A 17860-nucleotide genomic window follows, 5' to 3' on the forward strand; every position below is an offset into this window, starting at 1 on the left:
AAAAACGAACGGTTTCAAAGCTATATAGCCGAATACAAAACGAAACTCCCTGGTGACAAGCACAAAGCGTTTATTCTAATATGGAAACAGAAACCATATTGCCGTTGTGATAAATATGATTTGAAATGCGATTTTTTCCCAGCCTCTGGGCTTATTTTGGTTTGAGTTGCCGTGGCAACACAGATGGCATTCAGGCCTAGTCTACAGCAGCAGGCTGACAATGGGAGGTCGGGTGTTTTGTGTACAGGCAGCAGCTGGGTCTCCACAAAAGCCATTCAGTGGTTGACTACAGATGGGTTCATTATTCAGGGGCTATTCAGAAGTCTTTCTTTATTTACTCTGGCATTAACAGCACTGTTTTGTCAAGCAGCAACCTCCCTCTTCCTCGAGGTAAAAGGGAAGGAGAGTCCATTGTTTCTGGCACTGCTCCCTCCCTGGTTTTAGCTGTTTGTGGATGCAGAGCTGGGGTGAGGTTTGTTTGAGAAGCTTAATGGTTTACCACTCACCGTAAAGGTCATTTAACAGGGAGCATATGGGACATATATTTGTCGACTGTTCCTTATCTGGTAATCATGAATGGCAAAGGTTCTAAACTAAGGGACAATGGTAGTACAGCTAGCAATGTAGAGAATGTTACCAAAGTAGGAACGTTTCCATATTTCGACACCACTGTTTAGTTATAAAACACCCAATGATGGTATATGTAGTAATTAATGTATTGGTTGTCAATACTATTGTAAAACTACTATTGCCTACATGTCTTAATTTCAAGATTAAACTTATTGATGTTTAACACTTATATCTGAAATGTTTGTCATTGAATTTCATCGGTTTCTTTTAGTATTACTAGACACTGCAGATTTTCCCAATAGTTTTGTCTAGCAATACATTCATTTTTTTGTCTCAGTCAGTATCAGAGTGTGCAACCCTATCAGGACCACAGTGCAATATTTGTTCCAAATCCACTGATGCTAGGGTTTCTTCAGAGTAATAGACTGGCTGTGTTGCTACTGGAGTGTGGCCTTAAAATACAACGAATAAATCTATACATTATAATGGTAGGTTATTTGTCAAGCAGACAAATAAGAACTGTGTAAAGAGGCAATTGGCTTGGTGGTGGGACTGAAGGACAGCCACTGACTTTCAGTTCTACAGAGATTGCTGCTGTGAGGGAACGTAATTGGAGAGAAAAATGGGGGTAAAATTAAAAAAAATGTCCAGTAGAGTGTTCACCAGTAACCCCAACTCCCCCTCCTAAGTTTGTTAAAGATTTTCCACTCATTGTTTCATGGGGGGAAGAAATTTCCGGTGCACACCCGTAGTGGTCATTTTTTTTACTAGCATTGCTACCTTGGCTCAGGCTTGCTTAGAGACAGCCCCAAAGATAATATATAATGGTGACTTGATTAAACAAGTATCCGAGTGCAGAAACATTAAGAAACGCTGGTGAAGAACACCGCATATCACAGAAAACTAGCAAGATATAATATTATTAAAATTCAGAGGGCAGTCCTTTAAATACATGCATTTCCTGTCATGATGTAGGACAGGCAGGTGGTGCACGCATACTCTATACTGTTCACTGACTGCTTCAGGCTCAGTCATTTATTGTTCTTTAGGGGGAGTGAGAAGAGGGTGATTATTTTTTCATTTCAGAAAGGGGTGCGGATAAAGAGTGGGATTAGGGAGAGAGAGTGGGAGGAGCTTGGATGTCGTCCAGATATCTTTCTGATCTCTCTGTGGATAAGTGTCAGAGCCAGCCACGCATCAGCTAACAGTCTACTGCAGCATCCGAGGAGCAGGGCTTGGCGTGTCGACCATCCACATGGCCACAGCAATGGAATACAGGTACTGTTCTGCCATTGTTTATTAGCAGTATGTTTTGTATGTGCTCGTTTCTTCAAAAGGTACAGGGTATTGTGCTGGAGTACCATTTTCAGTCTTTGAAAGATTGAGTGAGAGATCTAGAATTTTGATCTTTGAATGTGTTTGAAAATCAGATCTAAGGGAGTTGGCTGTTAGTGAGTGGGCGTCCTAGTGTTGGTAGAAATTAACACAAATATCTATGCTAACTGTGGCTCTGAAAGGGTTTTAAATGTTAAATGTGGGTTATATTTTTTGTGGGCTTTTTTTTTTACCAGCTGAAATACCCTAGATCCCTAGTTTAGTATTTGTCAGTTCTGATAATCATTCATTATTTGTATTTCTAAATACATGTTACATTATTTTCAGAAGGAGCTGTATATATATAGACAGCAATTATTTCAATAAACCCTTTTGCTTATGACTGAGGTCTTGCTATATAAAAAAGAAGGATTGGCTTGGATTTCGGTTAAATATTGAATTCCTGTATTAATGAGAGGTGCTATTTTAGTTTAAAGATTACTGCAAGGGAGAAAATAGAGCAGAGTCCTTCTCTTCTAATAGGAAGCACAGCGGGTAGTGGGGTATAGTGGAGATCGGTGTGTTTTAGGAGATAGGGTTGTTTTGTGGAACACTGGTATTGTTCAGGATCTGATGAGATTGAGCTTCAATGCAAATTGCAGCAGCATATGCCAGGGCAAATGTTCATTAGAGTGAAACGGACCCGAAGGATTTCACACTACAGCGATGCGCTGCAAGAAGAGGCGCAGCGCACAGGGATTTGTTTTAAAGCCGTGCTTGCAGAAACCCGCAGATACTGCTGCACGGTTTGGCAGATTAATAATGCAAGCGCTCCCAATGCTGCAAAAATAAATCCAGGTAGCATTCCTCTGTGCTGCTAGCGTGAATCTAAGAAGGAATCAAGGAATCTACTCTTATGTTGGTGCACAATGTATTATTATTTTGTGTTTTTTAATTTAATTTCAGTTACCAATATTTTATAGCTTTACATTTATATTTATAGATAAAGCAATATTAGGTGTATCACAGTGTTTTGTTGTATTGCAACATTATTGTGAATATACAGATCATGGCTGTTTTTTAATATATGTATTTATCAATATATTTTGTAATATTTTCCTCATTATATTGATATATTGTTTCATACCTTTATATCACAATATATTTGGTAATCTCCATTAATTTTAGGATACTAACCCGAAATTCTTGTTCCCTCCCTTAAGGGGGGAATTGTATGTGCAGATTGTATGTACGAATCTGATCATATTAAAATACAGTATTGGGGATGTTAACACACTTATTTAACTGACAAGGTAAAGCTATTAGATTTGACATCACTCTAATTGCATTCATGGACTGTATTAGATAGATGATAACACATCAAACACTTTATTCATGCTCACCTTTTGGAGAAAGTGATCATTTTCAAAGAATCAAGAGTACAGATTTTCAGGAATCTTAAAAAGCAGCCTCAGACTTCATTTTTTCTTTGTTTTGCACTGTACCCTTCTTATGAGGTGTGCAGTCAAGCAGAGTGAATCTCATTGCAGTTACACAAATACTGAGTTTTGTATTTTTTCACCTCTGTTCCGGTGCTCTCACCAGCACTCAGGAGCTGCTCTTCAGTTCTTGTTGTAGATACATGTAACATAGACTACGGTAGATAAGCCAGTGTCTTAAGAGACGTAGGAGCTGATCAGCGCTTTGGGATGGTGGTCCACTATGAAACGCGCTATATAAAATAAAGATTGATTGATTGATAGTGATCTGTCACTTCAGATCATACACTGCAGTATAAGAGATGGTGCTTGTGCAGCTACAACTGAACTCACAGTCAAAGCACCTAACACAGACTTTTCAAAAAATAAAACACACTATTTTAGTAATTGAGATAACCATTCAGAATGATAACATCATACAGTGGATAAGGGGAGAGTAAAAACACATCAAAATGGAATTTGAAGCTGCTGCCTGGCAATGCAGCGTTTACCAGAGCTACAGTTGGTTGATTTATAGCTAGTTAAAACATTTAGTTAAAACAAGAGTAACAAATTCTTCCACACAACGTATTTTTTCAAATCAGGTCTTCAATGAACGGTGAAACTGAGAAGCAAAACCGAACTGAAATTCACACTGCTTACTAGTGGTCATATAATACAAAATATAGGCAACATACATGAAGACATATTTTATTTAAACAGTATCAATAAAATATGTTTTTTTTTTTTTCTTATCAGGGAATCCCACCCAAATGGTATGATCCATATCTGAATCACATTGTTTTCTTTGGTAAGGTAAGCATTCATTGAAAGCTCAAAATATCCTGATTGGGAAGCATTTACTGAGCCTACTTAAAGAGCCTTGCTTATTATTTTCTGTACTGTGCTATGCCTTTAAAATATCTCCAGTACAAGAAACCCACACCATGTAACACTTTGCCACAGAAACTAGCTGTTAAAACAACCATTTTGTATATCTCTCTTTTCTATTTTTTAAATTGTTATATACAATGAGCACATAATTGGACATTCTAAATTGGGAGAAACAAAAGGGAGTAAAATAAAATATGCAAAGAAAATAAAATCGGAATACTTGACCCCTAACTGTATCTATTACTGTGCAGTGATCAAACCCATATCTATCAATGACTCATACTAACGTTACTGCCCTTGAGTCCAGCCCTGCTGTGTATTGTCATACTGTGCTACCTGGAAATAGGGTTACTAGATTTTCAGAGGGAAAAACTGGGATGTTTTTATTTTCTTCAATTGATTGACGCCATAGCAACTCTGAAGCCATTAAAATAACTATACAATAACACAATTTATTTATTGTATGTTTCTAAGTATTCGGTGGCTCCCTCTAATCAAGTTCTCACGCAGTAGCAACGTGATTAGAGGGAGCCACCGAACACTTATTACAAACATACAATAAACAATTCATTGTTTACTTTCTATTGTCATCTGACCAAAATAAATACAATAGCAAAACCGGATTTTACTGTTTCTGATCAGGACACAAAAGTTTAGCCTGACAACTGGGGCAAGCCCAGTTTTCCGGGGACTTCTGGTAATCCTACCTGTAAAGGATACCGGTAGATTAATAACAAACTGCCCCAGTACAAAAGAAAAAAAAAAAACACTGCTTTACTCATAATTCATTTTTATTACGCAGGTATTATGTTTACAGTGGCGACTAGATTTTTGAAATTGACTTTTAAAGTTCTTAACATTTTCTATTTAACATTTTCTATTTTTGAAACAAAAAAAAAAAAAAGAAAACAGTTGTCACCGTTGTTGAGTCACCATTTAAAGAATCCAAAAACAGTGTTTGACAATTTCATGAATATCACTTCATCTTTTTCATAGAAACTGAAAAAGGAGTATTTTTTACATTTCTTAACAACAGCATAAAAAAGTTTAAGGAGCTCTGTTTAGTTTATCAAAAACAGTATTGAAATATCTCATGAGTTTTAGGCCTCTGGATAAATTTGACCCTGGATAAATACAGGCTTTTGTCCTTTAACTCCTGAAGGTAGTGTACCATTGAAATGTGTCTCGGCACTCATTAGATAAATAAATCAGGAGAGATTTTGTTCCACTTTCTGCTGCTCTGTTTTACTTTGTGCCTCTCCAGCTTTGTAATGGATCACCCAGTGCAGGAACACACCAAGGCTATTCTTCTTCCTGCATCTGAGAGTGAACTTTACTGAATTTGTCACTGTCGAGCTGCACTGAGGTGAGCTAAGCAATACTCTATTACCCTCAGGGGGAAATATTATTTTTAACACTAATTGGAAAAATTGTGGTTCATATGTAGATTTAATTTCATTTCATGACATGGGTGATAAGTGTGGACTCAAACAAGATGGGGATTTTACCTACAAGAGAGGACCAAAAATGAAATATTTACTATGGAAGTTGTTCACTTTCAGTGGAACTACAATAGAATTAATTTTCAGAAATGAACTTGTCTATTACCACTTTCTTATTTTTGCCCTATATATCGAATCCTGTGGTATGTAGGCCCACTTTTGCAATTCTGCTCATTTTAAGATCATTGTCGTTACTTTGCATCCATTTTTTAATGTGATACACTTACCTCTCACAATGCTAAACAACATACTGAAAGCTGGCACTTGCATTAAAAAATGGATGTAAAGTCAGGAAAATGATCTTAGAATGAGCATAATTGTACATGTGTGCTTACATAGGATTCGATGCACATGGACACCCGTAGTGGTCATTCCTAGCTTGTCCTCATTATAGAAATTCCACCTTGCCCAAGCTTGAATGCACAAACAGTTTTGCTAAACCTGCTGTATGATAAAAAAGCATAAACAAGTTCATCTTCAAAAATGGAGCAACAGATCTCAGATTCAAGTGTAAGGATGGACTGTCGGTTTCAGATGATGTTTTCCACTGCCTGCATTGTGCAGGGTTATCTAACATCCTCATACATGGAGTGTCTGAAGCCAGTAACTGAAGGCATCTCATTCTCTATTGTCCGTGTACTTAGTTTATTAGCCCTTTTTTTACTAACCAATATTGCACAACAATGTACAACATTATGGGAATTTATCTATGTTCATTACGTCTTTTTATAAACAAAAGCGGGTGCAAATAATTATTTGCCCAGTCTTCTGGGTAAATATGGGGGCACGGGTGGAAATGCTACTAAGTTGCATCTCTCCACTAAGAATGCTAAATACTGTGACCATGTAAAATAGATGACGGTAACCTGTATCAGTACTACAGTAACAGACAGTTACTCACATTAAACATAATGTCATTTTTACATATATAAATCACTAAATTAATCTTCAAAACGCTCAGAACCGTAAGGTAAAACCAAGTCAAGTAGATAAGTCAATAAGAAGTGAAGTCAAGAAGCCAAATGTTCGTGCCTTAATCAGTGCACTGAAGGTGGCACAGGCTGAAACGTTTGAATACTTAAATCAGTCGATTCACATGGTGGAGCCCAGCCAAGTGATTCTAGACAGTGGTATACAAGCTTAACCCCCACATACAGCCTACAAAGTCATTGTTCTCATCTTCTATGTCTTGTGTTTTTTTCCCGAAGGGTCTTTAGCTGTATTTAAAATACTGTATAACAGCATTTAGCATTTAGTACATGAGTCAGAAAAGTATTCAATCAATTTTACATGTAGGAAGAAATTGGAAGTTTTTTTTTTTATCACTCATACCCCATACTCAGCTATGCTTTAGTAACCTCTAGCTTAAGTTAAGCCTGTCAGAAAATCAGATAAATATAATCCTCTTTCATGGCTGATTAAGTTCAATATATCTTGACTTGTGTCAAATCGGCCTAGAAAATGTGCATTATCGGATTGCTTCAGTGTAGATGCAATAGAGGATAATCTGCAGCGCTCAACACTATCAGGAATTTATTTTCAATATCGCCCATCTGTCTGCAATCCCTAGAGGACTTTTCACGTCCCGGATTTGCCTACGGGCTTCACTCTTCACAGTCTTTGTCCAGCCGATAGCTCTTGAGCTATACAGTATATGGCATTCCGAGCTCCCCAATACTGCTCCATTGATTCAGAGTTGGAGTATCCCATTCAAGACTCTTCATGGGCTTGAAAAGATGGAGAGGGCAATCTTTGGCAGAAACAAGTACAGTCAAAATGCAGATTGGGAATGAACAGCCTTTCTCATTTCATTCATATCACGTGACAATGTGACTAGCCAGCCCCACATACTCTTTGCCTATATAAAATGTAGAGTAGATGGGGCTGGCAGAGTTGAAAGGTCACTTGATTTGAATGGAATGGGGAAGGCTGTTCAGTCCTGGCACTTAGGATTCTCCAGACAAGCTCAAGTACAGTTAAAGGCAGATTTAGAGAAAATTGATAACTCAATATTGGAGAAAAATAACCCCAAACCACTCAGAATGGCTGCAAACAATACAACATAGTGGCAAGGGAAATCAACAAAATGAAATGATGACATGAAGTAACTTTCTTCAGCAGTTTGTATATATGAGTATAATATTTTCTCTTTAGGGTTATTGAAAACTGTAGTGAGAGAAACTATCTGTGCAGGTTAATAAAATGAGAACAAAATGTAAAAATGAGGTGTAGGGTGGGTTACGGCAAACCAAAATATTTCTTATTACAGCCCTGTGGTACTATTCAGCAAATGGCAGCCTCATCCCATTGCAACAGAATGTTCTTCCTTTCCCCCTCAGTACAGATATATTACACTTCCACTGCAGTGCTGATACTGCCATTGGGAGATCATTTAGCACCTGAAATATCTTGGACTGCTGTACAGTCATTTTATTTTGCCAACAGCACAAGATTTTACTGGCCCAAGAGTTAACACTGCCCTTTGAAACCAACCCAGATACGATTACAACAGAAAGAAAAATGCTGACTGAGAGCTGTTTCTCTTGCTTACAAGTCTTGTGGTTTTACTGTTTTGCTCCCAGGAGTGAGCGACGCCTAGCGGAAGTGAAAAGCCACAGTGTCCAGTTACACACCAATGGAGGGAGCTGTCATTCCCCTGTGGCCTAAAGAAGGAGCCTGCCGTGGTGCGCACTGGCTCTGGGTCGACACTGGTTGGCGGGGAGAAGGACCAGCAAGAATTTTGGTCTCATAAACCTCCAACCAAATTCAAATGATAAGTTAAAATTCATTATATGAACACAAAAAACTTCACGTGACAAATGGACCTTGACGGATGTAGTTGTCAGACATGCTGGATCATTGTGCGTTACGAAGTTAATTAAAAAGCACGCTGACAAGCGGATGAAAGATGTCTGCCCTTTATCACTTTACCATCACCCTGCTGCTGCTGTTTAATAGCTGTGGAAAATATGAATGATAGCCTGAATCCTGTAATGATGTTTTCCCAAATACTAACGATGTGCGCTGAAAGTCTGCGTCAGCTAAAGCAACAGTATTATCACACTTGGTTCTTTAAACTACTGAATCATATAGCAGCTTTTGTTCTCCATGTCTTGACTATGAGGACAGCTATATTATATCAAGACAAAATCAATAAATTATGTTTCACTGGAGAACCAAATAGGCAGTCTGTGAAAGTGCCAGCGCTGTAAGGCTTTCTTGTTCTGGTAATGATCACAGTAAATCTGTTTTTAAATGTACTGTAGATTCAAGAAACTCAATAGGAAAATGATTTTTTTTTTGTGTGTAGAAGAAACAGGCTTACAAAAAATGTATGTCTTATCCATGGAGGGCATGCTTAAATAGGAGATGAAATGCAGGTTCTTTGCCCCACAAAACCTATATTAAATTTACATTTCAAAGCACAATGAAACAAGCAGAGGATCAACACAATATTTTCTATAAAGGGTACATTGGCAACCATCAAGCGTCTTAAATATTTCAAAAGGCCTTACATTTTATACATTAGGGACTCAACAGGGTGCTCTATGTTAGCATGCCATTTGCTATGGAAACAGTTGAACAGGACTTTGAAAGGAGGTATTGGGAAACCTTATTATTTTATTTAAACAGGAATTTGTTTGTTGCTTGCACTTTTATTTAAATTCACTGCACAGTTTTTTTAAACTTATTTTTACAATCTTTGCATGTTTCATATTAAATGCTACACGGTAATTGAAATGAATTAAGTAAGACTAACTACTAACTGCTGCTACTAATGCTAATACTAACAATGCAAACTAACACATCTAACCTTTTTGTGTGTCTTCTTGGTATCTTAACTGTACTAACTTTCAGCCTCAAATAAGGCTATTTGACTTATAACTGTGTTAAGATTTTGATGGATATCCGAATATTCTTTCATTAATTGTACAATGCAACATATTGAAATATTAAAACATGGTAGCCTATCGAATGATCTAACTCCGCTCAGTAGAATGTCTTTTGGAGATTTCAGACGTCATGGTATACAGATTAAAACCCAATTTTTGCCAATATTTTCACCAAAGGCAACAGGAATATTCGACTATTTATCCCAGCACGTACAATGCACCCGTTCCTACTAATAAAATGGTCACTTCTTTCCTGTCCTTCTCTTTTCAATTTTAACCCAGTTCTGCTTTTTCTTTTAAGCCTTGGTCTTGATCATGCATGAAGAGCTCCACTCCTCCGACAGGATGGGGTGCAATAACTAACATTTGTGAATAACCTGGTTACTAACAACTACTAACTGCAATTAACAGAAAATCTATAAAGTAAGTACGTTTTTATTTTCCTGTACGAACTTTTAAATCCAGCCTACTCAGTTATTATAACTAACCATGTCTGTCTGTCTGCCTGTCTGTCCATGTCTGTCGTACCGATTTACTGTTTGTCTGTGTAGCTATATATGTAGTCATATACATCTATTTATAGTTTACTACTGTACAGAATGTGTGTGTTGGGTATAGTGTCTGTTCCCAACCTAATAAACTAACAAAACCTAACATTGTACTAACCTTTTTTTATACAGTATTACTTGATTTGTAATATATTGGATATATATTTTTTCACCTTTTATGGGAGTGTAACCACTTCTCAAACCTGCTGAAGAAATGTATATATATATATATATATATATATATATATATATATATATATATATATATATATATATATATACATACACACACACACACACATGCTAGGTAATATCTACATTTTTAATAAACATATAATAATATTCAAATGCTGTATAAAATATATTTTAAGATTCTTTGCTCTTCAAAATTTTATTTTTAGATTTTGGAAATGCGTCATATAAACTTGATTGAAATTATATAAAAACACACCAGGATAGTTCCAAATAAAAAAATAAAATAAAAAAAAAAATTACGAATTTCCGAGCTTATTATTCTTATTAGAAAACTGTATACAATGTATCAGTCAGAAAGTGACAAAAGCAATTTCAAATATCTATTAAAATTGACACTTTTAAACACACAATTGCTGTAACAGCCTCTGAACTTGGACCTATAATAAAAACACAGCTGTCTTAAGTCTTCAAATAAAAACACAAATTATACTATTATAATACTGTGAAAAAAACAGAGTGTAAGATTACCAGCAATGTCATAACAAAGGATCTGTAACACATGTTGCACATGGCTCTCAATACTGTAACACACAGGAATGCTACTGGAAGTGAATAATGTGATACCATTCTACCAATGGAATCCAATAGTTCATATACTATATAACGGGACATGTTTGACTCCCCGTTAACAGTGTCACTTTCTGACAGCATTACTTGTATCAGTACCACTCAATTAAGGATCAAATTGATCATGAAGCAATGCAGGATTTGGGAAAGTGGTCACAAGACTAATGGAAAGATCCCCTGTCCTGCTGAACCCAGCTGTTAGTTCTGAATGATAGTGCTTGGTCTGCTGCTTGTATTTGTATCCCACTTTGAGAACAGTGTGCATTTGGTGATTTCAAACTAACATAGAAAACTAATGCTGGTACTAACAGATGCTGTTACAAATACTAACTTCGCTGGGAGAATCAACTGCTAATGTTACTGCTGCTAAATGGTTTGATGCTTTTACTAACCGCTGTATGCATTAGTAACTAACATTAGAGCTCTATTCCTTGTCTTACAATAATAGTGTATGCTTCTGATGTATATTGTACTAACACTGTTACTAAATGTTGCAAATATACTAACCACTCTTACTAACAAAATAATAAAACAGTACTAACACATTACAGTAGAAACTTATACTAACTGTACTAACTGCAAAATTACTAACGTTTCCAATTACTATCAATTAAATTATTTTCTGTGAACTTTTTAAAATATGCTACGAGTGTTTTTTCTTGCTAACACTTCTGCTACAGAAACACTGACTGGCATGAATGTGTGGTGGTGGTGCTGGTACTAACCAAGGGAATTGAAGCATGTTTTTGTATGACTGACGTGTGACTAACACTGTGCATCTGTTTCTATCTGGATGGTACGGGTGGGCTAGCTTTTGAACGTTCAGATGTAGGAAGATGTTAAAAACTAGGAAGAGCTCAAAACAGAGGAGGATATTGACTGTGAGAAGGGTGACTACATTGTTGCATGTCTTTAAAATAGCAATCTTTAATGTACATTATATATAACCCAATGGAATTGCAGGCTTTATTAACAAAGTCATGCAGTACATACGCACACTTGACAATTGTTCCCTTATACCTAACTGTCTTAAACCTTTTATAAGATCATAGATCTGTGGGAGGTTATTTGTATATTTATATATGTAAGGAAATAATACCTGGTACTGCTCTTCAGAAATGTATTATAGTATACCAAGATTTCTCATTGTGTACAATTTTATTTAAACAAATACTGTATGGAACTAGGGCTGGATATGACGTCTCTGACATTTTATATATAAAGTAAAACCTTGAGTCACCTTCAATATGAAGGTCCCTTGTATTCAGTATTAAGGCCACCATCTGCAGTCCCAAATCTATAAACCCTTTGGGAAATGAGCTGTCTAATTAGACCAATCATTCTGCAAACTACCAAACTAAAAAAAAAGCTGTTCGAAAGTTTGCATTAAATTAAATTAAATTAAATTAAATTAAATTAAATTAAATTAAATTAAATTAAAATAAAATAAAATAAATAAGCTCAAGATCGTTCAACTATTTAATAAAGTGCTAACCAGTTCAATATATTGGCTATTCCACAAATGGGATTTGAATTTCTGGCAATACATTCTATGTATCTTCAGTAGTAAGTCCACATTTTGTTGGCCCCTTGACTGGCCTTGTATGAAAAGGCATTTACTACAGTTAGGAAATTTGACCTCAAACTGGAAATATAATGTCCCTACTGCCATCGCGTAGTGTTCTAATGCAGTCGTCTGCAGCTGATGAATTCCCAAAAGAGAGAAAAAAAAAATCCAGGATTTCTGAGTTGAAAAGCTAGCTGTTAGAAAACAGACAGCTTAAAGACTGAGCGACTGGAACCCCCATTGTGCAGAGGCACATTTAAAATGGCCTGTGAGTGCTGCTCAATCTATAAAGATGAAAAGCTAAATGCATGCTGTCAACTTTAGTTCTAGGAGAATGCAGCCGTTTCAGAGGACCCTATCTGTGTGCTTTTCATCTTACACGTTATAAAATGGATGCCTTACATCAACATTTCCTAATAGTTAATGTCTTACATGTTTAAAATCCTATTACAGCAGTTCTGTTTGATTCTACATTGTTGTTTCAGCTTAGATCGTTATTTTCCATGCTAACTAACTAACAGCAAAAACTGCTTCTGAAAAGACTCCTGTAGGCTTTTTGTGGGGAAGCACTTAAGTCCTGCACAGGCAGTGCACAACGCTTCACCTGTGAACTGGATCGCCACCTTTAGTCTTGGAGTCTTTTCAGAAGCATTGTCAATAATGATCTAAGAAGAAACCAAAGAGAATCACACAGAACACACAGGGAATACAGAGATAAGAAAATATATCAGGAATGTGTAGGTCTAACAAGCATTCGTTTTAGTTTTCTAATATGTCTGTTTCTGTTCTAACTATGAACTCCAGACTCTAAAACAATTATATTACTAAACCAGAAAAATATAACTTTAGCAAAGAGGGCTTTCAGCTTATGTCATTAAAACCTTATTAAATGTACCAGAAATAGACATTCAAAAATGATATTTAATATGAACCAATGTATGCTTGAGAATAGTTTTCTCTAGATCTCTTAATAGCTTTTGGGGGATGCTTTGCTATAGCAACCTACATATGTATGTGTTCTGTCCCCTGCCATTAAACCAAACCTAGTTATAAGAATCGTATGCTTTCCAAGCAAGAAAGTCTAAAAATCAGTACCTATAAACCACCAAATAAAGAGTTGACATTTTGTGAATTATATGTAGTTTGCCAGCATGACAGTTCTAAAATCACCACCTTTTAAACACTCCCCCTTCTTAATGTGTGTATTAACACTATCCATGTATTAAAATAACAGTGCTTTGTTTAATGAAAATGATACAATACTGAAGCTGCTGCTAATAAATCCTTGACTCATGTTCACCCCAATGGGCATTGATTTTCCAGGGAATTCTGGAACTAACTTGACTACTAATCAATTAATATATATGTCTGGTTGTAATGCATATTGAATATTACTAACATAACAAGCTGCTTTGAACCTGCCTGATATGAAATTTCACACGCTTACAGTATGTGCTGTTATAACACATACCTGCTTTGATCTAACCTGCAGTAGTTAAAGTAAATAAGGGGACACGGGACTGACAGAATAAAAATGCATCTTCACTGCAATATTAATCCAACTAATACATAAGGATTTTTTACTAACTTAATGCTGTCTTTATGGGTATGAATACGGCTAATCCTTTGGTCAGCAAAAGCAATGCTTTGCCCAGTAGTTCATTTCAAGACGCTCCCAGTTTCCTCACTGAACAACAGTTCAATGTCTTACCATATGCCAGGCTGAATAGATACGACTGCACTCACTGGGTGATAAGGGGCAACTCTTTTCTTTATACTTTATGTTTATAACTGGTTTCAGTCCAAGGTGCTCCAGTCTGTAATGTGAAAGACCTATCCATACACCTCCAAATTACAAGGACGGCAACAAATAATACGATTGTATAGTTCATTTTAAACCATCACAGGAACTAGTATGACCCAGTTCTCCATCTTCCCAAAGGCTAGTCCATGGGACACTGTATTTCTTTGTCAAATGTTAGTAAAGGCAATAGTTATTATCAGCATGTAGTAAACAGGAAAGAAGCAGACGAAGGCATCAGCCGCAATGTTTGCATATCTGACTTCAATCAAATAATTCACGCTGCTTTATCGCACTATTCAATCAAAATCTTCCAAATAAAAAATGTGGTCAAATTCAATTAACTTTTAATATGAAAGGCATTTTACAAAGTATCATTTTTTTTTTTAAATAGGAAACTATGTAGCAATAATATGACCTTCATAAAGGTGACATGCATCGTATAACTATGTGCGTAACCCTTTGGGATCACTTTGAAAACCCACATAACATGCATATGAATATTTATAACATGTCTTAATATTTATTACAAACTACAATGTACTGTAATTGAGAATTCAGCCTGTGTATGAGACCTGTCACCATTAACACCTTTACTGTTATTATTGAGGTCTCTTAAATAGAATGATGTAGCACTGTAGTTGGCAAAAACGTTATGATTACTGTAATGTCATTTTGGCCTTTGTTATGAATGCTGCATAATGTCCTATTCAATTTAAGCCAGTATTTCACATGTATTGGTCTTACAACTGGTTTTAATCCTGTACTGAAATGTTCCGACATAAAAATATGTCAGGAAAATATAACCTACAGAACAATGCAATGTGTATGTTTATAGTTTCTGTTTTTAATAATTGTAATGTGCAGTTCATGTACATATTAAAAAGGTTGGAATGAGTGTTTTATATAATTCTTTATTGCTGTTTCTGCTTGTTTACTAACTAATTCCCCCTTTTAACCACAAGTACTGCTTCTGAAAAGGCTCCTAAATGCTGGATTTTCCCAAATGTTGTTTTTATCAGACAATCCGTCTGCTACCTACTGTTTGGTTGCGGGGAATAGCAGCTAGTGATTGGCTAGCTGCAGATTCCTAACCAGCATGTGGGCGTGTCCCGGCGGAGCGTCTCACGATAAGTGTCCAGCTAACACACCTCATGGCTACTGAAAAGCCACAGGACCCAGACTGTCCACGTTACCTGAACAACAAATCTTAAAAGCCCAAATCCTCCGATCACTATGTGCTTTGTGAAGAGGAAGCCAAAACCGCCGATCACCGGGGTCAGAGTTTTAATTATTCAAAGAAAACGGAATTAGTTAAGGGATTTTAAGTCCCACAAGTGTAGTTTTGTTTTGCTCTGTGTTTTCTTTTGCCTTTTTGTTTTCTATGTCCTCCATGCGCTACGATTGCTGGAAGCGTCACATGTGTTTTTTTATTTTTCTTGTGTTTACTTGAAATAAATCCTGTGTGCCCTAGTGGAGTTGTCAATATCACCTCCATGTCTCTCCTCATCTGTCAGCAGAAAACCCACAGCCCCTATCAATATATATAGTCACACTGTCACATGATTTTAATCGAATGAGGGAGAATTTAGGATTCTCCAGTTACGCTCAACACCAGGTCAAGGCCGATTTAGAGAAAAGGATGTCTCAATATGGGAACAATAGAACCACCGAATGATTGCAAATAATAAAGGTGTTTTAAAAAAGAAGTGGCAATGGCATTTGAAGCTACAGTACTAACCCTTTAACTCATGAGCGAAATCAAGAAGGTATTTTCAAAGTCTGTTTTATGTATTAAATCAAGTTTGATATGCATGAGGGTACATTCTAGAGAAGCCAATAACAGTTTCATCAAACTCAAATCATCAAATACAAAATACATCCTAACCAATACTTTAAGCACAACACAGAAACCAGGACCAGCGGAAACGGTTGGAAATGAAGTGGAGATAGACTTGGGACGGAGGGAGGGAGATATTCCTTCAGAGTGGTGAGGGCATGGAGTGTGGGATACTTAGTCATGTTAATACTGAATCACTTGGATACTTTAAGACCAAACTTGAAAACTTCAAAGCATTTACTCCAGTCTTCAATTACCTCGTATTTGAAAGATGAAAATGAAATCGTTAAATATACAAAATGGAGAAATTAATTGAGAGTACTTGAGAAACCTTTAAAAAAAACATTTAGTCATTCAGTTATAGTAAAGTCAATAAGCATTTCTCTCCTTAAAGAGTAAACTCTTTGAAAATGTGGTCTAAAGTGCCTCAGTACTGTCCAAATACCTGATGGATGATAGAACTATCTAGATAAATGAGGCAATCACACTGTCAACCTACACTCTACCTGACTTCTGTGGCTGAGGTCATATACGAAGGAATGTTCAATGTTACTTAATGGAGAAGCAACGGAGTGGAAGAAATTGAGTTTTCACTGTGCCTTTTTTCCTAACCTGTCAACATAAAAAACAGCTGCAATGTGCCAACTGCGATTCAATTATCTCCTTTTAAACTCAATTATATTAATCAATGGAAACTGGCGTACTAAAGATTAGAACTGTTACTCATTTTGACAGGCAGTTATGTGTGTGTTCCTTTCCAATTTAACCCCTCATGCGGGCCATGTATTGCTTGTGCTATTAGAAAGTCACACAGAGAGGCGTTTTGATGAATGGCATTACATTTTATATTGTTAATCACGGATGAAAGCATTGACCAAAATGTTTATTTCTCATATTTTCACTTCAGAATTTCCGATTGCGTGTTTAAAGTTACGGATGAATGACATTGTCTGCATCATTAAATCTAACGACATGTTTACTGAAACAGAGTTGTGTGTCATACATTACTGTGGTTATGGAATCTGACAAGTTAAGTCTAGTGGAGACATTGCTTGCTTAAAATGCATTAGTTTTCAGCAAAACATGTATTTTCTGAAAATCAGAAGAAAATGCTAAACCGCATAAGCCCTGGCTGCATAAATATAAGATGACAGAATCATAAATAACAGTTTATTAACCACAGGTTCAGTTCAAGTGAAGATTATGAAAATAGTGACCTGACAGTGTTTGCATACATTTTTTTCCAAATTGCAAGATGCCGTTTTGCTCCGTTATGGTGTCATTATTTATTAACACATTTCTGTAAAAGCCTTCATTATTCATATAACTAATATGACTGCAACACCAATAAAGATGGGTTTCACTGAGTTCATAAATTAGATTTATTGCAAAATAGTTAAACAACAATATATTCATCACCCATATGTAACCAGACACAGACACAAGTACACAGATACATACATGAAGACACAGATCAAGTACTGGTTTGCATAGACAAACATATGCACAGATTTCCATTAGCTTTTTATAAAGGGGTTCTGCACGTCCTGCTCTGTGCTTGGGCAATGTGTCCCCTTCAGCCTCCTACATCCTGCCTGGGTATTGATATTGTAACCATTAACCTGTCCCCC

At 36.4% G+C, this 17860-nt stretch overlaps 1 long non-coding RNA gene across 2 annotated transcripts; it reads left to right on the forward strand.

Annotated features, from left to right (window-relative positions):
- The first annotated feature begins 1374 nt into the window (after nucleotides 1–1374).
- Nucleotides 1375–15862, forward strand: LOC117963098 (uncharacterized). Of its 2 annotated transcripts, XR_004660622.2 has the most exons (4): nucleotides 1375–1848; nucleotides 4122–4178; nucleotides 5521–5622; nucleotides 8341–15862. It is a non-coding gene; the product is annotated as an uncharacterized LOC117963098 (long non-coding RNA). The 2 variants fall into 2 exon arrangements; XR_009308008.1 differs by having other exon boundaries at nucleotides 1382–1848; nucleotides 4122–5622.
- Nucleotides 15863–17860: the final 1998 nt, after the last annotated feature.

The sequence above is a fragment of the Acipenser ruthenus genome, chromosome 21 (assembly GCF_902713425.1).
Source record: "Acipenser ruthenus chromosome 21, fAciRut3.2 maternal haplotype, whole genome shotgun sequence".
NCBI classification, from domain to species: Eukaryota; Metazoa; Chordata; class Actinopteri; order Acipenseriformes; family Acipenseridae; genus Acipenser; species Acipenser ruthenus.